Genomic DNA, 25,783 nt, shown 5'->3' with positions numbered 1-25,783 from the left:
AAAAGCATTTTCAAATGCTCCCATACACACACTCACACTGCACACATAAATAACAATAAAAAACAATGGGAGGACTCTGGGAGATTATGTTTATAGCATGATAGTGGTAATGGCTTCACAGTGTTTATTTATCCCCCAAACTTATTGACTTGAATAAGCCAAATATGCACAGATTTTTTGACATGTTATTCAAATGTCAATAAAGCAGTCCTTTAAAATCATAAATATAAATAATATATAAACACACATAAAACAAAGTGACAGAGTCATAGAGAAGTGAGAAATTTCACAAGAGAAAGGACTCCCTGAAGCCTGTGCAGATAATTGGAATATATATTGTGTTATATTTTGCATAACTGTTGTCTTATATCAAAGATAAGTTTAAAACATTTGAGTGTTTTTAACAGATCCCAAAACAATAAATAACATGTGTTCTCTCTAATGTAAGACAACAGTCATACAAAACATAACACAATTAGATATATAGGTAGACATGTATGTACCTATTCTCCATGGACATCCTATGAGACCAACCTTAACAGAGAACTCAGAAGTACAAGTGCAATAGGAAAATATGGTAATAATGGACTAATGGGAAGAGCAGGCACATGCCGTTTAGAGCTGAATTTTCATCTTACATCTCCTTCATACTGTCTCTGTGACCTTGAACAAACTGCTCAATCCACTCTTTCTAAACCTCAGCTTCCTCATCTCTAAAACAGAGATAATGCTGCAAACTTCGTGTGGGATTTATGAAGATTAAAGAGCTAGGGAATAAAGAGAATTCATCTGAGTAATTGCCCAGAGGTAATACATAACAAATGCATTCTTCCATTCTTCAATCCTTTTGCAAAAGATCACCAGATTATTGTTAAATGAAATAGCAGTGCAAATGCGTCCTGCAGACCAAATAGACATGAAGTATGTATTAATGTGAGTACAAAGACCTTGATCCAGCTGGTATCAAGCAAATTAAAACAGGCTGCCATGAATCAGTACAACATGATGTGAAATCAATGGAAGAAACTTTATGTTAGATAGGTAACCAGGATTAAGGTCAATGGGAATGGGAATGGGACAACTGCTAGAGATGCCATTCACATTTTGAGGTTCTACATCCAGTACTAATGTCAGAACAACAGATTTCTAGGAAAAGATGATACCCCTTTCAAACTCCGTAACAGAACTAACCCAATCCTGCCTTAGACAATTCTCTTACACAGCATGGAGATATTTGAGAAGAAGTAGGAGATCTAGGAGCCAGAGGACCTTCAAGCTATGATAATCTCACAGACTTCTGTATTTAAAGGGTTTGGCAGAAAACTGACAGAATTTGACATGCCTACCACAGCCCAGGGAGCTGGAAGTAACAGTAAGATACTGTCGAGCCAAAACTGAGTAAAGGATCATCAGCAAAGGATGCTGAATGCGTGTAGTCATGAATCTTGGCCAGAACAGTCCCAGCAGATGGCTGTTAACGTTCATGAAAATAATCAAGACAAGATAAAAAGGGACTCCATAGCATTACACACATTCAACTTGTAGTGTAGGAAAATAGATCCTCTTATTCTGTCATTATCATCATTGGTTTTGTAGTGATAGTAATTGGTCATGGAGGAGCCATCAAGGAAAACGGTATACTTTAATGAGAATAGGATTTCTGTTAAGGAAAATAGACTATGAAAAGGTTGAGGACGCAGAACCGATTTTAGACATAAAATAGAAGTTACAAAAAAAAAAAAGATCACTGAGGAAAAGTTAGGGTTTATGCATCTGCATCAATCAAAAACCAAAAAAAAGGGGGGGGGAATCTGCTCATTGGCAAACATCTTAGAGGACCCAGTAGATGGTACTATAGGGTTCTAGGAAGCTGAGGGGCAAGAGAGTGTTTGGAGTGAGTTAGTGGCACACTGGGTGTTCTGTACTTCTGAGGTTAGGAAGGATTCTTTACTTCATGGGAAATATTTTTCTGTGGTCTGGATTACTTTGTGTTGATACAGGATCCAGTTATGTTGTAATTATCTTTTTTAATATTTTAGTCCTAACTACAGTTCACATTCTTAGGGAAACCATTCTTGATTCCACACACTGGATAAAGTGTGTGTCCCAGGAGAACACAGGAGCCTCGATGAGACATATGAATCAATAAAGGGAAGAACAGAATTCATTCTCCCCAGGAGGCACTAATCCCAGTTAACCTTAGGAAGCTCCAGATTCTCAAAGAGCAAAAACAACTGTCTCTGTGGATACAAAACTGCTTTACTTTAATGGGAGAAAAAGAGATAGCTATGCAGATTTTCCATAAAAGAGATACAGGAAGCCTGTAACTATTCTCACTGGAAGGTAGAATATTATGATTGTTAAATTTTGCTGTCTGGGATATTTTTACATTTCTCAGCTAAAATGATTTTTTAGATAATCATGCCATTCTGCGAAGGTCTAGAGGCAAGGCACAAGTCAAAGACACAAATTTTCCTTTCTAAGATTCATATGGCATCATGAAGGAGTCAGCTCTCTTACTTGTGCAATATTATGACACTAAGGAGACATTGCCCCACTTTTTAATTAAGAAAGGGATATTTTGAAGAGCTGATGATCTAGGAGCATGACTGAGCTAGAGCTGTATTTATCCGTGTGACTCAGTGCACCAGACATGTCCTAGCTGTACCCATTCAAAAGAAGAAAAGAAATACAAGCACACACACCCCAGGCTGCTCCTCCCTGGGGGCCACCCACAGCCAGTGACAAATTTCCAAGGCCCAAACTAAAGGTCTTGGAATTCAATTTAAATGGCTCCTTCTTACTAAAAGCTTGGATTGTGTGAACTGGGTGTCATTCTACTTCCCAGACGTGTCAAGGAAGGAGATCTCCTGCAGCCAGGCTGCTCCATTAAGACTGGAGAAGACCCAGGATGAACACAGAAACAGTAACTGTGTTGTTCAGAAGTGCCTATGTCTGAGTCAGAGTGTGATGTTCCCAAGGATCTTGGAGATAACCAAGGCCTTGTGAGGTGTTGAGAAATTGAAATATATTTAGGCTATCAATATGACAGAAAATATGTCTTGGAGGTGGGGTGGAAGACAGGTATTGACAGATACTAAAATCAGTTACAAAACTGTGTAATAGAAACTAGTGTACGGGGAAGTAAAGATATATTATAGTATGCCTCTCTATTCCTAAATAAGTTTATCCCCAATGAAACAGCTAAATATACCTTCACAGTATGATGCTAGACTTCCTACCTTTGCCTATACTTATAATGCCATAACACATTTAAATAGCAGAACGTTAAGCTTGCAACTGCTACTAAAAGAGTATATATATATATATATATATATATATATATATATATATATATTACTATAATCATTTAGAAGAAAATGGTGGTAAGGAAAAACGAAGAAGGAGGAAAGAGGAAGGGGAGGGAGGAATCCCCACACCTACAAAACCCTTTCAGGGAAAATAACAGTAAAAATAAAATATCACAAAAGTACAAAGTAGTCTTTAAGTTTTTAAAATGCCTGTGAAAGTTGGATACTGAGTTATGTAAATGAGGTTTACTACACGGAAAAGCATCCTGGATCCCTCAAGAGCAAACTGAAGAAATATCTTCAGCAATGGCCAAAGAGTATGAGTAGAAACTGTAAAACAGGTAGGAATTTATCATCTGGGTTCCAGGGGGATGTAAAACCAACAATGAAATCCAAGTTATGAAGCTAGCCCAAATTATGAAAGATTTCAATATTTAAATATATCTTGAAGGACAATTCTCTGAAACCCTTAAAAGACAGTTCTATTTATAGAATAATTAAAGTCCTTACTTGTCAGAAACACCCCTATTGCATAGTTTTTGACAACTGTCACATTTCTTTTAGCTTACAACTTAAAATTTTCATTTGTAAAAGAAAAATAAAAAATAAAAGCTCCAATGGGTATCCCAGTGAATCCTCTCATTCCCAGACACTACCTGCCTTATATTACTGCAATTTAATGTCCCCATGATAGTTGGGATCAATTTTATACCCCTAACCCCTGGAAACCATGATCTTTAGGCCAATGGAATCTAAAATTGTGGAGAAAGAGCATAAATTACTCAAGCATGAGTAGATAGGAGTATGGTAAGAGGAGTCACTCCCACTTCTACACTTTGCTTTCTAAACCCATATATCTTTCTACATAGTGCCTAACTTTATTTAAAGACCATTTGTTCAACATGTATAATTTTTCTTGAATGACAATAATCTAAACCTGATGCCTTCAGAAGACACTTCTAATGTTCATGAGGAAACCAAGCCTTTAGTCATATGGTTTTATCTTATAACCATATGTCTTTTTGTACCCCTTTCACTGTAATGTCATTCTCTTGATCAAATTCAACAAAAGACCACATGACAGTAAGCTAAAAATGAGCACTGGATAGGGGGTGCCTTTAGAAGAATGTAGGACAGAGGATAAATTATATGTGTCTTTCTCTGTCAAATCTGCTACAACAAAAATATGGTAAACTGGGTGGCTTCTAAAATACATTAACTTCTCATGGTTTCAGTGGCTGTGAAATCTGAGATCCCAGTTTGAGCATATTTGCTGCCTGGCGAGGGTTCCTTCCTCAATGACAATGTATCTTGCTATGCTGTCACAGCATGGAAGAGATTCATTAGCTCTCTACAAACTGTGTTATAAGGGAAGGCAATAAGGCCAATCATGAGTACACTGCTCTCATGACCCAAGCACTTCCCATAGGATCCCACCTCTTAATACAACCTCTTTGGGGATTAAGTTTCAAGGTACGAATTTGCGGCAAACAGATCAGAGGGATGTTGGATGCCCCTCCATGTCTTCAATGTTCATTAATTAATAGCATTCAGAATCAGTCCTACAGATCCAGAGTTCAGCATCAGTCTACCTATCAAAGGTTTGGCATTCATCAGTGTCAGTTTGGTGAGAGAAAGTCCATTATGCTAAACTCATAAATAGTTTCCAGTCCTATGACTGTAGTGCTTTGATCACAGGCACGATGTACAAGCCCTGAGTGATGAAAAATAGAGGCTGGTTGACCTTTACTGAACATCTTCTTAATATGTTTTATGATACAGTTTCATATGCTCAAGGATTTCCCCTCCCCCAACTGATTTTCCCTATATTAATAGTATAGTCCTTTAAAAACAGTCCTAAGTCCACCATCCTATAGGTACAGAGAATGGTAAAAAGTCCAGGATCCTATTGTTAACACACGTTTAACAGTTTTGTTGGGAGTCCATCTTTTATTCGGGAGTACAGGTGCATGCTGCAACATATCTTCGCTTCTTGGTATGACAGTCTCCATTATACAATTCCTCTAGATGAATATATGTATATGCATGTTTATTTATATATCTATTCATCTTGTATTTTGCGTGAAGATTGCCTATGCTCAGCGAAATAAGCCAATTCCAAAATGACAAACATATGTCTGTCTGATACAATACAACCTTCATGCAAAATACTGAACATCTTACCTATACAACTTACTGTTCATTTTCTTCTATGAAATAGATACTCTCCAAATAGCACAGGCATAAAATGTAAACTTCTGAATACTTTGTATTTACTCACAGGTCAATACACACACTTCGTTTTTACACCAATTACTATGATCTTTGATGTTTTATCTTTCAATAATTATAGAATTCCATTCTATGGATCTACATCACAGGATGAACTAAGGTAATAATGTTTATTTTTACTTTAGATTCACTAGAAAGATTTGAAGAAAATAATTCAAGTGACTGTTGTTCATGTGGAAAGTGAAGGAAAAATTACAAGATTTGATGGGGATTATGATAAGTAAGATGAGTTAATCAATAAAAAATGGGTTTTCTGCCTATGGGAAGATGGAACTTAATTCTATAGGAAAACTCTAGAGGGCCAATGTATATTATACCTCAGAATCCTCTTCCCCACATAGACACAAACAAGGAGAAAGGGGCTCTAGATACCAGCTCCTGGCAACCATTGGTTCTGAGACACCCCAAAATGGGATTAGAGAGTTTCGTCCATGTAACAAGATTAGGAAAAAAAAATACAGAAAGTTATAACTGCATATTGAGATGCTATGAAGTGAAATAATAAAGGTGTAACTGCTATAGCAACCCTTTCCAGGTGCAACCCTCCTTTCCTGGATAGCATGCTGGGCAAGCATTGAAAAAATAATGTGTTCTAACTCAAGAAGCTAGAGGTGTCTTATGCATTTCAGTGCCTGGTTAAGGTGTGTATTAGCTGTGACTGTCCCTGCTGGATACATCCTTGGCTCATACAAGCTACACTCAATATTTAGCCTGGGAGATACGGGAAGCTGCTGGATCACTCAAGGCTGAATCAATGGAAAATGTAAGAAAATACAGGTTAGATGCATATGGAATGCATAATGGCAATAAACTCACTTGCAGATTAACCCAAATATTCTTAGTAACCTATCATTCATTTGTGATATGTCTATAAGTATTTCATTTTTTCAACATTTCTTTGGATATAAACCATTCCCCCAGAATAAGCTTTATAAAATAGCACAAACGTAAGATAAGCTATGGCTTTCTGTTTCCCAAGAAAGTTATAACATGTCACAAATGCAGAGTGTTTTTGGCATTTATACCCCACAGTGGGGCTGAACTGAGATTGTCTGCCACATAGAAAGCAAAGACCCAGATTTACTGAAAACATCTAACTGTTAACAAGCATTTTCAGTAGACAATACTGTGTAAAAATAAATTAACACTGGTTGCTCAAAAGATGTGTTTGTGTAACACTCTGTAAGATGTGACTATTCTGATACAAACCCTTTAATTTTACTAATTCTTCAACTCTATTTTCTTATTTCTGTAATAAAGCTGACCTGGTATCCCTTAAAAGCATCAGCTCTATCAGCAGAGGAACTTTGTGAAGTTAATGATGTCAATTTTGTGTCAGAGTCACTGATGACAACTAAAGAAAATCACTTCATTGAATTCAAGCAATACTTCAATATATTTCATTCCAAATACAAATGCAATGTAAAGCATTTGAAATTTATGCCAAAAGTGAAAAATCTGAAGTTAGTAAAGTCAGTAAAAAATTCCTACAGTAAAAATAAAACTTTCAGGCCTGGCTCGGTGGCCTAGCAGCTAAAGTTCTCGCTTTGAACACCCCGGGATCCCATATGGGCACCAGTTCTAATTCCGGTGGCTCAGCCCTGCTTCCCATCCAGCTCCCTGCTTGTGGCCTGGGAAAGCAGTCAAGGATGGCCCAAAGCCTTGGGACCCTGCACTCACATGGGGACCTGGTAGAAATTCCTGGCTCCTGACTTCAGATTGGCACTGCATTGGTTGTGGTGGTCACTTGGGGAGTGAATCATCGGACGGAAGATCTTCCTGTCTCTCCTCCTCTCTGTATGTCTCACTTTGCAATAAAAATAAATCTTAAAAAAATTTAAAAATACAACTTCCCATTATGTAGTTATAATAAAATATAAATGATGATCTACATTATCACATTAAAGTTAAAACCAAATGGATGGGCCAGCTGTGATATAGGACATTAAACCTCTGCCTGTGGCAGGGGGTAGGAGAGGGCCAGAATCCCATATGGGCTGTTCCACTTCCAATCCAGCTTCCTGCTATTGCACCTGGGAAAGCAGCTGAAGAATGCTCAAGTGCTTGGGTCACTGGTTCAACATGCGACACCCTGGAAAAGCTCCAGGCTCCTGGGCCCAACCCTAGCCATTATAGCCATTTGGGGATGGAAGATTTTTTTTCTCTGTATCCTTTTCTCTCTGAAACATTGCCTTTCAAACAAAAATTAGGGAAATCTTTCTTAAAAATCAACGAGGTGGTATATAATGAGCTAGGATTGGTTTCAAATATATATAATATTTACCCATACAAGTTATTATCATCTACAATCAAATCAGAAGATGGTTAAGAATTTGTAACTCAGCACCCACCTGCATGAATTGGAACTGGACGCAGACCAGGTCAGGCCAGGCTACAGCACCTACCAGCAAATGCTGAGGAAAGGTAGGCCATGTCAGACAAGGCTGCAACACCTATCAGCATATGTGAGAGTCACGGGGAGGGGCACAAGCCCAGCAGGGGAGCAGCACAGGATCCCCTACTGGGTCACTGCTTCTGCTGGTGAGCGGGAGAATCGGGACTGGATGCAGACCAGGCTGGGCAGGGCTATAATACTTGTTGGCCTGCATGTGAACTGAGTGATGGAGCCAGGCTGGGCTAATTGTATCCACTGGTACATGCATGAGCCACAATGAGTACAGGCTGGTTGGCCTTGCAGCAGCATTGGCTGGCATGTGCTGGGCTGGGGGCAAATACTGTTAAGCTAGACTGCAAAACCACCTGGAGAGTGCAAGATCCAGGACTGGGAGTGGGCCCACTGGGGAAACTGTGAGCACTTCTCCGATGGCTTACAATGTCCACTGGTGAGCCATCCTCCACTGCTTTCCCAGGACAAAAGCAGGGACCTGGATCAGAAGTAGAGTAGCCAGAACTAGAACCAGCACCCATAAGGTAAGCCAGCAGTTCAGGGAGGAGGATTACCCTGCTGTGCCATGGTGCCATCCCCCCAGGTTCCTGTTAATGAGCCCCAGCAAGGTAGCAGATGCTGGTTCATCTACCTGGGTCCCTGTCATCAGTGTGGGAGACCTGGGTTACATCTTTGGCTTTGACTTTGGCTTGGTCCTGCCTGACCACTGCAGGATGGAAAAGTATTCTTTTTCTCTTTTTCTGCCTCCTGTTAAATAACTCTGATAGGGCAAGTCCTGATGCATATGTCTTCTGTTCCAGAGCGGTTTACTTAGTTTCAACAATGAATGTAAAAAACGGCAGGCAGAGCCTTAAGCAGAAATAGGATATCTGAATACTGCCAAATACCTCCCCCTAGACACTCAATAATTACAAGGGAAAATAATAATCTTGGAGACTGTTACACACAGCATTTAAGTGATCCAGGTTAACACTCACTAGAAATATGTCAGCAGCATGCACCTTGGATAAGATGCTCTGAAGACAGTATCACACCCAAATACCAAACAATTTCAATCTAATCAAGAGAAAACAGCAGACAAAATCAAACGGTGGAACATTTCAGAAAATAACTGACCCTGCCTCTCCCCAGGTGCCAAAGGCACACAGGATAGGGCAAGAATGAGGGAATGTCACAAATTGGAGGAGACCAGGAAGACATGACAATTCCATGGGATCATGAAATAGCACCAGTTGGTGAGGGAGGGGAAACTGGAAAAAGGAGATGCTCCTTTTTGTGTCTCACTCCTAGTGTTTATCAGCAATCCCTGATGCTCCTTGCGCTGTGCAGGCATCATTCCAATCTCCTCATCCCTGTTTTCTGGACACTGTTTCCTCTTTGTTTCTGTGTGTCCTTTTCTGTCTTGTATAGGATATGCTTATGGGGTGTATGGTTCATCTTAATCCAGTATGATCGCTTTTCTAAGCTTGTCACATATACAAAGAACCCATTCAAAATAAGGTCACATTCTGAGATTGAGTAGACATGAATTTTGGAAGGAGAACATTATTTAACCTCTAACACAGCAGTTTTATTTTCTTAATCCCAGGAATCTGAGTGCCAAGGAGGAGACTGTCAGGCACTGGGTATTCATTTTGTAAACATTTGCTAAATGTTGAACAATTTGTATTTCCTCCATTCAAAAATTAGTTGGCACTGAGCATAGCCAGTCCCTTTAGGCCTCCTTGGATGGGGTATATTCATTGTGCCATCTGCTAAGCCTTTTGGGCCTACAGATTTAGAACTCTTCATCAGGCTTGAAGTGCTGCTTGGTGTCTTCAACACTGAATTAGAAAGGATTAACGGAAGTAGAAACTGGACTAATCAGGAAGGGCAGTGCAAAGCACAGCCAACTGGCTTCAACTTCATCCTGGCTCTGCAACTAACTCATGAATTTCATCCAACTCAGTGTCTCCACCTATAACATGGGGATAGCAATACTGCCTGTTGTCCACTTATCCCTCCCCAACCCCACCCCAAAACAAGGAGGAGAAGCGGAAACGGAAAATTTAGAAACAATGAACACACACACACTTTTCCATAACCCTTGATCCATCCCACTCTGATTAACTATATAAACATCAGTTAAAATTTAGAACTACAAAAGAAATCAATAAATGGAGGTCCTGTGCCATGACGCCACGGTATAGAAGATTAAGCTTCTGCCCATGGTGCTAGCATCCTATATACATACCAGTTCAAGCCCTGGCTGCTCTACTTCTGATTCAGCTCCCTGATAACAGCCTGGGAAAGTAGCAGCAGATGGCCCAATTCCTTGGGTCCCTGCACTCATATGGGAGACCTGGAAGAAGCTCCTGGCTCCTGGCTTTATATTACCTGACCTCTGACTGTGGTGGTCATTTGGGAAGTAAACCACTACTTAGAGGCTCTTCTTCCCTCAGTTTCTCCTTCTCTCTTTCAAATAAAAATTTTAAAAAGAAACTGATATAAAGTACAGATGCTAAGGGTCAATAGTCAATTCCTATAAAAATATTAGCTACTATCCAAATGTCTTGGTGCCCAAGGCTTAATGTGCCTTACACCCTGACCTCTAGGAACATGATAGATTTTCCTTTCTTACTAGACTTGGAGATCATTTCACACACTTCAACCAGTATTTACATTTTAAATGAGAACCACACCAGCCTGCTTCCTTGTAATCACCTCCAGATGAGAGAGATTTTCTTTTTAAGCTAAATATTCAATCATATTTTAATTACTCTAGGGAAGGGATTTTATTTAATGAAACCAAAAAGTAAATCACTTGGCCAATGTATTTCTCTCTCCAGTCTGACTCTGCCTCCTGCTAGCCTTTCCTGAATCTCTGTTTTTCTCCTCACTCCCACTTTGTCAATTAGCTTTAGAAGCAATTCAGTGGGGGAAAGAAAGGAAAGGAAAGAGAATAATATCTGTATACCAGTAATTCTCCAAAACAATTTGCCAGCATTTTTCCAACTGATGTTATAAAGTGTGTTCTATTACTCTCATTTTCTAAATGAATAAATTAGGAGTTAATGATGCTTTGAGAAGCAACTTGCCCAAAGTTATCCAAATAATCTGTGATGAAGCTATTGTCTGCTATAGTCTGCTTGTTGCCAAAATCAGTTGTTTATTACATAGTGCAACGTTCAGCAGTTCTAACGCAGTGTCATACATGAAACACACATACACACACACTCAAAGCATGAATTTTTGCCGTAAGACTTTGAGACACTTGAGTGCAACTTCCATGGCAGGCCGACTTACACAAGTTGGCTTATATTAGAATCTAAGAAAAACACAGGAAAGGTTAGAAGACTTGCTAGCTTTGGCAAAACTCATATTAAAAAAAAATAACAATATTGCTCATTTGGGATTAGCACTTTTTCTCATGTTAAAACTAAGCCTTGCCTCATGTGCCAGAAGTCTTTTGTCATGGGCAAATTAATCTGAATAGGACACATCAGTACACATTGTTGTTATTAGGCAAATGTTTTGAACCATCACTTGAAAAAGAAATAATATAATTTTCTTTTTCCTGCCCTTCTTTTTAATTTTCTCCATTCTGTAAACAAATGAGCTAATACTGATTATATGAAGGAGTCAGAAGGAATCGGAATCTGAGAACCATGGCTTTTCAGGCTTCTGGTTAGAGGACCAAACTGTGCAGCCTCAAGCAGGCAAAACAAAAATCAATATTTAATAACTAAACACATGCAAATGATAGAGTAGCTGTCTGTAAATTGCATCACATGGAAAGTTGCTTAGACTGATTTCCCAATCAAAGCTGCTAAAGAGCACAACAGGAGAGTCTGTTTTGTTTACATATGCTTATTCACTGTTCATGACATTGAAAATTTAATGGAAATATGTCTGTGCAACAATGACATAGGATGCCTTGGGAAGTTAAGTCCTGCTGTTGAGGGTGGGAATAACCTGAAGGAAAAATTAAAGCCCCTGTAAAGTAAAGGTCATTCATGGGCTCTCTGAGATTGTTCTAACCTAAGCCTTGCATTCATTCATCTTTGGGCACTCAGTTATCTACACCAGCTTATATTTTGTCACTCCAGTTTCCTATTTATTTTAAGTCTGTTTTTTATTGGAAAGTCAGACATACAGAGAGGAGGAGAGACAGAGAAGGAGATCTTCTGTCCATTGCTTCACTCCCCAAGTGGCTGCAATGGCCAGAGCTGAGCTGATCCCAAGCCAAGAGCCAGGAGCTTTTTCCAGATCTCCCATGTGGGTGCAGGGTCCTAAGGCTTTGGGTTGTCATCTATTGCTTTTCCATGTTACAAGCAAAGGGTTGGATGGGAAGCAAGGCTGCTGGGATTAGAACCGGCACCCATATAGGATCCTGGAATGTGCAAGGCAAGGACTTTAGCCACTAGGCTACCGTGTTGGGGCCCCACTTTCCTGTTTTAAAAGGTTTATTCATTTATTTGAAAGGCAGAATTACAGAGAGAAAGTGAGGTCTTTCACCCACTGGTTAACTCTTCAAATGGCTGCAAAGGCTGGGGCTAAGCTAGGCCAAACCCAGGAGCCAATAACTTCTTCTAAGTTCCTGTTTAGATGCTGGGGCCCATGCACTTGGTTCATCCTTTGCTGCTTTGCTTGCAGTGCATTGGCAGCTGAACCAGTGCCCATTTAAGACGATGGTATCTCAGGAAGACACTTAACTTGCTATACCACAATGCCATGGCCCTGTCTTTCCACAGTTTCAGCATCAGTTATATAACTCTTGTGACGTGACACCCTCCAAAGTAAACCACATAAATTAGGAACTGACAACCCCCAAGCTCTGGGCCAAATCTGGACAGCCACCTTCATTATTATGGGTTATCAACTAACACTGACTTTACATTTTCAAATAGTCAGAACACTTCAAAAGAAGACTAAAATTTTACAACACACAAAAATTCTATGAATTTCAATGTCTATGTAGGGTCCTTAAAGCTTTACTGGAACACATCATATCCATTTGTTTATATGTTGGCTGTGACTATTTTCACCTTACAAGAGTTGAATGTCAAGACAGGTACTATGTTTATGCGAAGTGAAATATATTTTTTAGTTGGTGCCCCACAAAAAATATTTTCTGATTCTTGCTTTAAAACAGAAATCTCTAAAAGCTGGGCTTGATGTGGAAGGTGTTTTGGTCTATCTCTGTATCTCTAATATTGGGCGCTCAAAACTTCAAAGTTATGGCTGCTGAGTGAACAAATGGATCGAAGACAATAACCTTTAGAGATTATAAAAGTCATTAAATCTTCCTATAAATAATTTCATCTTTTAGAGACCATCAGAAACTTGTATTCAGGGCTAATGCTGTTTCATAGAAAGTTAAGCCGTGACCTGTAGCTCCAACATCTCATATAGGTACCAGCTCGAGTCATGATGGCTTCTCTGCTTCCAATTCAGCTCCCTATTAATACATATGGGAAAGTAGCAGAGGCTGGCAAATATACTTCAGACCCTGCAGCCTCAAGGGAAAACTCTAAGAAGCTCCTGGTCCAGCCATGGCTGTTGGGGTTATCTAGGGATCTCTGTCTGGTTCTCCCCTCCTCTCTCTGTAACTCTGCCTTTCAAATAAATAACATAAATCTTTAACATAGAAAAGATTTGTATTTTTCACCCCAAAGTAGTAGTATTATATCACAGGCAAGCAAGAGACTCAACCAGGGTTAGTATGTAGAGTCTTCAAAGAATTCATAAAAAATGTTTATTATGCATAAGCTACATATAGCTTTCAGAACTGCACACCAAAATAAATATATCTTTAATTCTATTTTCCACTAACTTTTTTAAGTACCCTCAGACTAAAGTATAGTGTATTTGTGTAGAACAATGCTTCACTTCTATCTGATTGGCCTAGGCCATACGCTTGCCATCGTTAGCAATTTTGGAAATCACCCTTGGACTCACTACAGGTTATTATCTTTAAAAACTATGGCTTCTTGAGATACTGGTGAATTCCCAAAAGACCTTGGTAGCTTTGTATTTTCTTGCTATAATCGGTTGGCAAACTTAATTCTCCCTGGAGGAATAATTGTAGGGAATTATTCTCTCAACACAGAGAAGAAGCCAGCTCAGCAGCTCAATGACATTTGCAGCAGGTTACAGTAGCATCAACACCTCACTTCTCCCTCCACACAAAGAGAACACTAATACCTTGAGTCATGTTGAACAAAAATCTCCCCGACATTCCCCCCACAATATTTTTGGAAGCCCATTTAGAGTGTTCAAGTTTGCTGGAGATGCTTACACTGATTTTCATCTCCCCTCCCACTTGTCCTAAAGCATAAGCCACAGTACTAATTATCCAGCCGGTGGCTTTTGCAAGACTGTTCTAAGTTGATGCCCCAGTTTGAAGCTGTCAGGAAAAGACTTGAAAACTTCCATTTTCTCCTACACCTTGGTACTCTAAAGAAGGTGATAAATATGTTCCCTTCCAGAAAGAATTAGGTATGGAGGCGAAATCTCTTCTGATCAATTAGTTTCACAATATGGTACGTAAGGTTTAAATTTCAGTTCCATAGGAAAAGAGTGGAATCTAGACAGATCCATATAGGAGAAGAGTAGTAGCTAAGGACAGAGGAAGGAGGGGAGGTGGCCCCAACTTCAACGCCAGAGCAGACAGTAGAAAAGATCAGATGCTCTCTGTGGTGCAGGAACAGACATCTCAAAAATTTTTCTCATTTGTTGGAACCAGTTTGATAGGACTTAGGATCACAGAAATTCAGTTACAATTAACCTGTGGAATGAGCCACATGATTTCATCTATGTTTGCTGTTATTAGTTGAAGCTTTTGTAAACTTATGACACCATCATTATCAACAATTTTAGCCATGGAGAATAGGACAAGGAAGACACTTCTAAAGCAACTTAAAAGTTCCACCAGGAAGCTGTAATTAGGGCCATGTAACTCCAACATTTTATTTACATATATATATATATATATATATATATATATATATATATATATACACACACACACACATATATACATATATATGTGTATATATATATATATATATACTGAAAAAGAAATGTTTGAACCTCATAAAAATGTTAAGTTTTGCAGAAAAACATTCACTTTAATTTGACTATAGAGAAAAAAGGGCAAGATTTAAAAAACAATTTTACTTTTTATTATTATTATCATCTTGTGATATAGTTCCATAGGCCATGGGATTTCTCTTATCCCCTCCCCAACCCTCTCTCCCCTGAGTTCCCCAATATTATTACTATAGCATAGTTCTTCATAAATAGTCATACATCCATCATTGTGGGCATGGACAATGGCAAAGGGCCAGCATCCTACTGTCAAGATACAGTAAACATGGGGAGGGGTGGGTGTGTCACATAATACAATGTAATTAATGAATAAAAAAAAAAAAGATCCAGTAAACTGTTTCATTGGGAGTTCACCTTTGTCTGGAAGTAGAAATGCATACTGCATTGTATCCTCACATCTGGATATGATAATCTCCATTACACAGTTACTATACATCTCCTTAAATGAAATGCCACAAAATAAAATCAACAGGAAGAAAAATAGAAATTTACAATGCCACAAAGTTAAATAACTTGCTACTAATGACTAATGTGTTGCTGAAGAAATGAAAATCAAGAACCTTCTTGAAGAAAATGCTGCTACTGTATAATCTATAAGTCATTGAAGAATTTAATAAGAAAGTGTTTTGAAGAGATGAAAGTAAAAAAAAAAGAAAACATCAAGTCCATGTGATATAGTCTCTGCTGAATTTTGTTGGTGAGATATCTTCTGTAGGCAACAGAATTGGCTTTTTCTTAACTCCAGTCTACGAATCTGACATTAGATTGATGAGTTTAAGCCATTTACATTCAGGGCTAACTTGAATGGGTGGTAATTTATTCTGTCATTTTAGCAATTGGTTATTAATTGATTTAGTCTTCTGTTGTTATTTCACTGGGATGTCCTTCACATTTGTCTTTGGCTTGGTGGGCACTATTCCTCTTCTCTAACAAGAGAACATCTTTACCATTTGTAGGGCAGGTTTGGAAGAGGCAAGATCATGTGTCATGGTGAAGATCGCTTTTGGCCAAGCCTGTTGGGAGTTCTGTGCCCCTCATGGATTTTGTTTCCCAATTCTTGCTTAAGGTTAGGGAAATTTTCCCTCATTATTTCATTAAGTACACCTTTAATCTGTTTCTCTTTCTGCATCTACTGAGACTCCAATAACTCTTTTATTTGGTCTTTTAATAGTATCTTTCAGTTCTTAAATACTTTAGCCTGATCCAGCTCTGCTTCAAGCTTTTTGTTTTGTTTCTGCCTCCTTCATTCTATTTTGGAGACTCTCCACTGTACTTTTAATTTGCTCCACTGTTCATTTGTGATATATCAGCTTTTATTTGTTTTACTTCCTGTGTGACATATTCCTTGAATTCCTTGAATGCCTGCTTTACGTGCTTCATTAAGAAGCTTTGTAACAAGTTTTTTGAATTCTGTATCTCCCATTTTCTCGAGGTCTGCCTCAGTTAATTCTGAGGTTGGCAAAGGGCAACTCCTCTCCTTTGCAGGGGAGTCTTTGGTAATATTCATTGTGCCTCTGTCTCTTACTCTTGGTCATTGTACTTCTGGTTAGCAGAGTCGTCTTCTTGGGGCAAATTTCTAAGCTGTGTCACCCACAGGTCTGCAGTTCGATTTTACTTACAGTTGGTACACGGTTCTTTGTTTGCAGTCAGTTGTGCCACTCCCTCCAGCGAGTTCCAAGTCTGGTTCTTATGTTAGATTTCCACCATGGTCTTTGTAGCCCCAGCTTCTGGCTCACCAGTCTCTACCTCCTGTGTTACCATGCTGAGGCTGCACCATTGTCTGTAAAACGTTTCTCCCCTAGTTGGAGCTGGTCCCATGATTAGGAAGATTAGGAAGATACCAGGTGTCCTATATGGTTAGGTTGTTGTTGGTGCTGATCTTACCAGAACCTGTTGGCTGTTAGGTCTGAGGGCCACTTGGACCTATTTTGACCTGTACAATGCCCAAGTCAGTATTATTTTCCCTGTGGGACCAGTCCAATGCACTGAGCTCAGTGAGTTCTTGCTAAGCTCAGCACATGCACAGCTCACTGTTGTCTCTGCAGTCTTAAAGCCTTTGCCACACCATACACAATGGCACTTGACGTGCCACTACTGGAGTTCTTGGTCAGGTCTGAGGGCTACCCAGACCTTTCTTGGGTGGAACCTGTAGGATGCCACACCGTTGCAGTTCACTGAGCCAGAAATGTGTTCACTCCCAGCTCAGTGCATGGGTAGTCTTGCCCCATAGCCCTTGCCTCCTTACACAAAACGGCATCCAATTCGGCTCTAGGAGGAAGACTGGGATGTCTGGAATAAATCCCTCAAAGGCAGAGGAGATTACTTAGCAACTGAAGTCATCATGTCTCTGAACTTTTCAATTTCAATTTTGAACTTACCACTTGACTCTATCAAAGAACAATCTAAAAATTTATTTTACTTCCTACAACCATGTAATTCAATTATCTTCATTATACTTTGTCAAGTGAGTAATCTGTCCTGAAAAACTATTTTTACAATTGACTTTTTAGTTTTAGATTTAGAAGGATTTTAAAAATGCCACTAAAACTTATTTACTGTAACTTCTTACAGTTCTCCTTTAATATTTTTGCCTCATGCTTTTTAGTAGCTGAATACGTCAGGAAGTTTATCCATGCATTTCTGTGATAGGGCGGACTACTGAGTGCTGAAATGCTTCATGTTTGCATATATCTAATTGTTTTCTTATGCTTGAAACACATCTCAGTTCTATTCATTTTTCTTGCTCACACTCTTAAAATTTTACACAAGGCTTTTACAATTGAACACTTTCATGGGAAAAAGAAATCTCAATCTTATTTCCCCTTCTTGTCTCCTGTAGGCATTTAAGTTTTTTATAACAACTCCAATGCAACACCTTCCTTAAGCAAACAAAACAAAAAAACCCACAAGTATTAATGTCAATTTTAATATATGGTTTACCAATGGTATGTAGCAGTATTTAATCTTTGCCATTCTGATAAAGAAAACTTTTTGTAACTGCTGCTTTAGTTTTCATGTCCCTGGGTTCCAGAATGGGCTGAAAAATTTTTATTCCATTAATTGATGACTGACGAAAATTTCTTTTACAAAACTTAGCAGAGGCTCATCTCATTCACATGCATCATATATGTAAGTTACTATAATAATCTCTTCTTTAAAGATTTATTTTTTATTGGAAAGTCGGATAAACAAAGAGGAAGAGGGAAAGAGAGGAAGATCCCCCGTCCGATAATTCACTCCCCAAGCAGCCGCAACAGGTGTAGCTGAGCCGATCTGAAGCCAGGAGCCAGGAGCTTCCTCCAGGTTTCCCATGTGGGTGCAGGATCCCAAAGTTATGGGGCATTCTCAACTCCTTTCCCAGGTCACAAGCAGGGAGCTGGATGGGAAGTGGGGCCAGGATTAGAACCGGCACCCATATGGCATCCCAGCGTGTTCAAGGTGAGGACTTTTGCCACGAGGCTACCACACTGGGCCCAAATTACTGTCATAATCTTAAAATTGATCAACCTAAAGGAAACAGTGTATGAAGCACAGAGTGACAGGTTAACCTGATGAGCTGGTTCTGACCCTGGCCTCACAATCCGGGGTTCTGCTCACAGCAGAATAACAGAATTTCAAAATTGGAATGGACTGAAAGATATTCTGACAGCAATTTTAAAACACTATTCACACCTAAGCTCCATTTTAAATAAAAATTTCTCATACTAAAACATAATAAATAAAAAAAGATCAAGGTGATGGATGGGATAAGGAGATGGAAGAATTCAGACAAGGGTCTCATTTCTTGGCTTTCAGATGAATTCAAGACCCTCTGATCACAACTGGAAGACAGCAAAGTGACATAATCCTGTCCTCTGAATCCACCCCCTGCTGATAACATACGACAAAGATAGATAATTCAGAGCATGACTCCTGACTGTAGAATAAAACAAAATTGCAAATACATAAATCATTAGAAACTGTCTGATCTTGAAAAATTATCAGTATGCCCTTAAACCATACAAATGTCATAAGAAGTAAAGATTATACAGCATTTGGAACTGCATAATTAAGGTATTGCTATCAAAAATAGCGAAATATAGCTAATTCTTTTGTTGAGATGGAATCTACATGAAATAAAAATATAAGAGGCTGAAAATCAACACAAGCCTAAGTATCCAACCCAAAGGTTTGAAGGAAAATACTGACAGTGATTTTGTATGACACAAGATCATATAAAAAATACTAGCAAATCAACAGTGTGTGATTTAAAAACTTCTATATTGCTCATCCTGTAAGCAGTAAGGTATCTTTTCAGTATGTTAAAAAAGAATCAGTGCTCCAGCTAATGCACCTGGAAAAGCAGTGGGTGACGGCCCAAGTGCTTAGACTCCCCCCACACAAACAGGAAATTCAGAGTTCCTGGCTCCTGGATTGAGCCAGACCCAGCCCTGGCCAGCTAATAAAAGATTCATTTTCATTCTCCTCTTCTCTCATTCTCTCTCTCTCTCTCAAAATGAAATCCTACCATTTGCAACAAAATGGTCTCAACTACAGACCATTATGCTCAGTGAAACAAGCCAATCCCCAAAGGACAAACATCCTAGGTCTCTCCGAAATAAGGCAACCTTAATGCAAAATACAAGATCAATAGGTACATGGGTAAACATGGATATACATGTACTCACCTAGAGGAACTGTTTAATGCAAAATAGCACAGTGGGAAGTGAAGATACATTGCAGTATGCATCTCTACTCCTGAATAAAAGAACTCCCCACGAAACTGCTAAATGTTTGTTGACAATAGGATGTTGGACTTTCTAACTACAACATCATGATACACTTAATGGAAGAATGATGGAGTGGTGACTATTGCTGAAGGATTATATTATTGTAATAAATGGGGGCAAACAGTGGGGGGAGATGAGGGAGTGGAAGGGGCAATCCCGTGCCTATAGAACAGTATCATTAAAATTTTTTTTCTTTGTTATTCCAGAGAACATAACTAAGGTAAATGAACAAAAATTAGGAGAAATCTATTTTAGCCCCCAATTAATTAATTCAGTAAATATGCTTTCAGAAGTTACTACAAGAAGACCAAACTGTTTTTCTGGTCTGGCAAGGGAAATTAAAAGGGAAAGAAAACATTGAGCTATCAAGAGAGGAAAAGAAATTCTTGGGTGTCTGAGCCTCCTGGAAAAATCTTTATAATTATGCAGTGTATTTTCAAGATGATTTCTAGATAGGCAGAGAGGGGAGGAGCAGGCGTTTAGTTTAGCCAGCAAGACGTCCTTTAGGATGCCCGTGTCTTCCATCACAGTACTGATGTTCACTGACCAGCCCTAGGTGCTGACTCCAACTTCCTGGAAAAGCAGAACCTGGGAGGCAGTGGTAACGGCTCAAGTGGCTGCATCTCAGCCACTCACAAGGGAGACCTGGATTGAGTCTCTGGCTCATGGCCCCATTCCAGCTACTGCAGGTATTTGGAGATCAGATTGGTGGGTGGGAGCTCTTTCTGTGTCTCTAGCTCTGTGTGCCCCTCTGCCTCTAAAATAGGCAGGTTTCTTCTCATTATGAGTCTCTAAATCTTTAAACACAAGAAATACCCTTTGCTATTGTTACTCACTGAAAACTGGGCTGTGTTTATTTCTTCCTTGAATGCCAGAAGATTGTATAGCTGTTCTATCTCAAGCATTTGATTACGACCTCAGGTTCCCACACACTGTGAGGCATGCCAACACTTTCCTTGATCACATTCTACATATCCTTTGCGTTTGAGCTAAAAAAAAAAATCATTTCACTATTCCCCAGGCCCTTAGTTATTAATTCTACTACCTTTACACTTCCTCTGAGTTGGCCTTTACTTTTCCTGCACAGCACTATTTGGACTTGTAAGTCCATTCAGTGTATGTGACTATTTGCCTGGGTCTACCCCCTCCCACTAATATGCAGGTCCCATGAAGGTAGGTACTTTATCTGTGCATCTGTTTTCTTCACCACTTTGCCTGTAGCACTTTGTTCTGTTGACACATGACAAAATACAATGCATCTACATTTTATGGTGAATGGCAAATTAATTGAATGGAACACATGGAGAACAGTAATTGTTCGTCTTAAAGTTATCAAGAGCGCTGAGTAGCTGGTTTAGTTGTGTGGAAGCCTAGAGAAAGGAAGGGTGTCCCCAGGGCTGGATCTTTTCATAGCTTTCTCTCTGTTCTTGGATTGCTACAACTCTGGAATGTCAGAGCTGGCAGGAGCCTTACAATTTGTCTAGTGCTTCATGTGACAGAGAAGAAAACTTGAACCTACAGGAACAAGCGATGAATATGCATGAATCTATAAATACACGGGGTGCCTTTTAAGAGCTACTTTCTTAGAATTATTTTGGAAAACACATATACACACACACACACACACACACACACACACACAGAGTCAACCCCTCTAATCATCCAACTTAAGTTTGAAATTCATCCTAAGCAGCAGATCCAGAAGCGGATCTAGATGGGGGAAAGCCTGCATGGGAGTGGGGACGTGCTGAGCTGGTGCAAAGCCAGTAACCTCCAGTGGAGGCCAAGTCCTCACGTGCACAGGGTCTCCCAGGCTCGGTGCTGAAGGAGCCTGCAGGGCCCGCCGTTAAGAGTGAATGCTGACAGCTCCCTGACTGCGCTGGTCACCGCAGTAACTTTCCAAAACCTCCCACAGCGGGGGTGGGGGAGGAAAAACCAAAAGTCCCAAATATAATTTAATTTCCAGGGTAAACAGTTTCATGTACAAATGGCCAAAGCGTTCCTGGAGGCGGGGCTGCTCTCTTCAGCATGACCACACTGCCCCCTGGAGCATTCTGTGGAAAGCCTCTGCACAGCCAGCTGGGGCTGCAGCCTGGGTCAGACCGGCCCTGGGAACAGGGGGACAGAGGTGAGGACCTGGAGGTTCGGATGACAGGGAAGATGTTAAGTGGCTTGGCTTCTGTTCAAATGTACCAAATGCAAATAAACAAATAAGGAACACTCGCTTTATCTTGAAAGACCTAGGAGCGGAGTGCAGCGACCAGGATCCCAGTAAGGTCAACCCACAGAAGAAAGTGAGGGTTAAAATAGTCCCCTGTTCCAACCCCAGGGCAGGGTCGGAAAGCCTTTCAGTAATTCAGCATTTCTGAAGTGCTGACTGGCTGTCAGGAGGTCTGCTAGGCACATTTGAGATATGTCTTCTTACATTTCTTATATTTTCTTGTAACAAGTCTGTGAGTTGGAAGCCACCATTGGATGTGTAAGCACGTTTCGCATTCTATGATCCATGAATGGCTGAGTAGATCCTGGGACTGTGTTGGGGGTGTCAGGAAAATCCAACAGCAGCTCTGTGACTTTAGGTTGGGGACATCCTCTCTCTAGACCTTCCCTTTCTGCTCTGCAAAATGATGGTATTACATTAGACCTTGAGGCTTGAACTGAAACTTCTGTGAGTCCACGGCAAAGGCAGCACAAGAGTTAATTCGATATACTCAGCCATAAAAAAAGAATAAAATGCTACCATTTGCAACAAAGTGGTCCGAACTGGAGAATATTATACTTACTGAAATAAGCCAGTCCTCAAAGAGAAAGTATCATATGTTCTAATATAACACGGCCTTTAAGCAAAGTACAAAATAAATAAATACAGGTAATCAAGTGTGTGTATTTTCAGCAATGAACTATATAATGGAGACAAGCAAACTAAAACATGATAATCCATTGCAGTATGCGTCTCTACTCCCAAATAAAAGTAGGGTTCCCACTGGAACATGTCAATGTATCTGTTCAGTATGATACTAGATTTTCTACCTTTGCCTGTATCTACCATGTCATGATACATTTCAATAGCAGAAAGTTAATCTTGTAACCATTACTAAGGGACTAGACCACTGTGATAATGCAGGGGAAAATGGGGAGGGAAGGTGGAGGAAAGAGAGAGGAAGGAAATAATCCCATGTCTAAAAAACTGTATTATGGTAAATAAGAAACACACACTTGAATTAAAAATAAAATAAAACGGTCAGTTCCATCAAGATCAACAATCAAAAGCACCAGAGATGGGCAGGGTGGTAACTGACAGTGGAGTAGCTGGAGGTCAGCTACACCTGTGACACGGCAATGAGGAAACCACAGCCGGGAAGCAGACGGACCATAAGAGAGGAGTCAGTAGGATTCCACCAGTGAAAACAGCATAAAATAGCATCAGAAGGCATTTGAAAGGCCGTGATGAACAAGACCAGAGAAAAGAAGGACTAGAAGAAATAACATAGTGTGACATTAATACAATATAAAAGTGTGTACTATTTTATATGACACGTATGATATATAAAAATGTTTTATATATGTGGTTCATAATGTATATACTATATGATATATACATATATCTTACATATGTATCAGTAATATAATGAGTAATTAGAATCTTTAAGGCTGTTGGCAATTTCCAGGCCCTGTCACCAGTACATGTAAACATATTCTGTGTTTGACTTCTATCATGTTTACAAGACCATAAACGCATCTCTGAATTATCTTCACAGGTTTAGAGCATTCTCTTATGTGCCTGTATTCTTTGTTCTCAGCTTTGACAGGTGCGCTCTCCACCAAGTGCACTCTCGAGGGCTGACTTATTTACATGTCTCTTCTCCATGCAGCACGCTGATCTAGTTATAGACAAGGAAGGGCCTTGCCTCACCATCCTGTCTAGGACACTCCAGCATCATTCTTCTGGTTTTCCTTTGGAAGCAGAAGTCACTAATGAGTATCTTTGAAGAGTCTGAAATGCATAAAACTTGGAGCAGCACCAACTGAAAAGAGAACCAGAAGTTGCATTTGGTCTTTCTCTTGAGCTCTTGTGCAGACAAGGAACGATGACGCAATCTCACTGGCCGACTGTAAATTGTCTGAGCCCTTCAGCCTCCACGCCGACGCCAACTTGTCATCAAGATCTGGTCTTGATCTTCCCAATCTATTCTTCCCTTTTTTTTGTTTAACTTAGGATCTGGCTTTTCTCAGTGAAATTCTGCTCATTCAAGAACTCATCTCACAAGGCACAGTTCTCTCTAATATGCTCAATGGAAACAAGGGGATGGGAAAAAACATGTAAGTTAAACCAAATAGTTCCCATCTCTGCTGGAATCTGGATGATACGCTCTTGTACTCGGTCAAGTGCCACTTCACTGTGAACTTTTCTGACCATCTTATTAAAACTGCAGACTGTCACCACCCTCACCTCCACTCGCCTCAGCCTAATTCTTGAATGACATGTTAGTATCCATTTATTTATTCACAAGACTTTATTTAACATAGTTACTATTTGTTGCCTGTATCCTCCCACCCCCAATTACCATGAAACTTAACCTGAACAACAGATAGGACTTTTGTCTTTTTCATTGTTGTCCATTTTGTTATCAAAGCATCTTAAGAGTATATAGAAGTGCCTGTGTGTGATATATGTGCAACAGAGATTTTCTAGATAGATGTGTGCTCGTATGCAATGATTCACATTTGTATTCCAATTCGAAGAAATAGACTAGTTAAGTAGAAGTAGACAGATGATATGTAGACAGGCAGATAACCCCAGGTGCTTTATGTTTGCATGGATGCACAAGAAGAAACACAATAAAAAAGGATATTGAAAGGGTCAGCCAGCATGAGAATCACCTTGCTCATGTCATTCAATGCAATGGTTTCTGTGCCTACCAATAATCACTCACTGCTCATCATTCAGACTGCCCAACGTGTGATGGCCCCTCCTCACCTGAGAGATCAGTCTGAGACTCAGAATCAGGATTCCTTATAGCAACTCCAAAACCATAGATTTTGCCATCAGTCGTCTTTGGAGATGTGAAGAGAAAACCTGCAGAGCTCTTCTAGGTGGCAGTACCAGCTGACCTGAATAACCTCCGTGTAAACCTCGATGGGAATGCAAGTATTCTGAGACCCTTCATGTTGCTTGTCGCAGTCCAACATTCTCACCAGCAGGCAACCCCAAGTCTTTTCCCAAAGGACATTCTACAATCACAATACTTGTCTTCTGGAATCATGACACTCACCTCTTCTCCCTGGGTGATTGACAGCCTATTGTCTGGTCTCCACTCTGCAATATCAGTGCTCAACTGCGGAAACACGCGTTCTACAAAAACAAAAACAAAACAAAACAAAACAAAAAAAACAAAAAAAACCATAATTTAAGTGAATTTCTCTCCAAAACTCTGCATGATTGTAAAATCTCTTTCGCTCATACCAATTATAGGTTATTTCGCTCTGAGCTAAATTGAAAACATCATTCATGTCTGGTGGTCATGGATTAATTTGAAATAATTACCTATGGATGCAGAGCTCTGCTTATGCCACTTTGAGCTGGCATTTTATAAGGTCTCTTTTTCTTTCTTTCTTTAGTTTTCTAGTAAATGTGCACAAAGGTAGAGTTCATTCTGTTTTTCCTCTGGGGGAATCTACATATTCATGCTGTGTGCAGTCAGTGTGTTACTACAGTAACGACTGTGGCTCTATCCTAAGTAGCGAAAGTCAGCAGCGGGTAAACTGGTGTTATTTACCATGCAGAGGAGCTGCTCCCCCCTCTGCAGCTCGTATAGCCTGAGGTCTGCCAGAACTCTGCTTCATGAGTAACCCAACTATGACTCTGTGCTGGGTGGCCACTTTAGGCAATTAGGTGTGATGTAAAATAAAGT

The 25,783-nt window shown here is 39.8% G+C and overlaps 1 long non-coding RNA gene across 1 annotated transcript in view; it reads right to left on the bottom strand.

Moving 5' to 3' along the window:
• LOC131482431 (uncharacterized) overlaps positions 1-25,231 on the bottom strand; it is a 278,217-nt gene extending 252,986 nt beyond the window's left edge. The window contains exon 1 of the long non-coding RNA XR_009246985.1: positions 25,145-25,231. This is a non-coding gene — a long non-coding RNA (uncharacterized LOC131482431). The remainder of the gene's footprint in view (positions 1-25,144) is intronic.
• Between the last annotated feature and the right edge of the window lie 552 nt (positions 25,232-25,783).

The sequence above is a fragment of the Ochotona princeps genome, chromosome 17, assembly GCF_030435755.1.
Source record: "Ochotona princeps isolate mOchPri1 chromosome 17, mOchPri1.hap1, whole genome shotgun sequence".
NCBI classification, from domain to species: domain Eukaryota; kingdom Metazoa; phylum Chordata; class Mammalia; order Lagomorpha; family Ochotonidae; genus Ochotona; species Ochotona princeps.
This window is presented reverse-complemented; position numbering and strand designations above follow the sequence as displayed.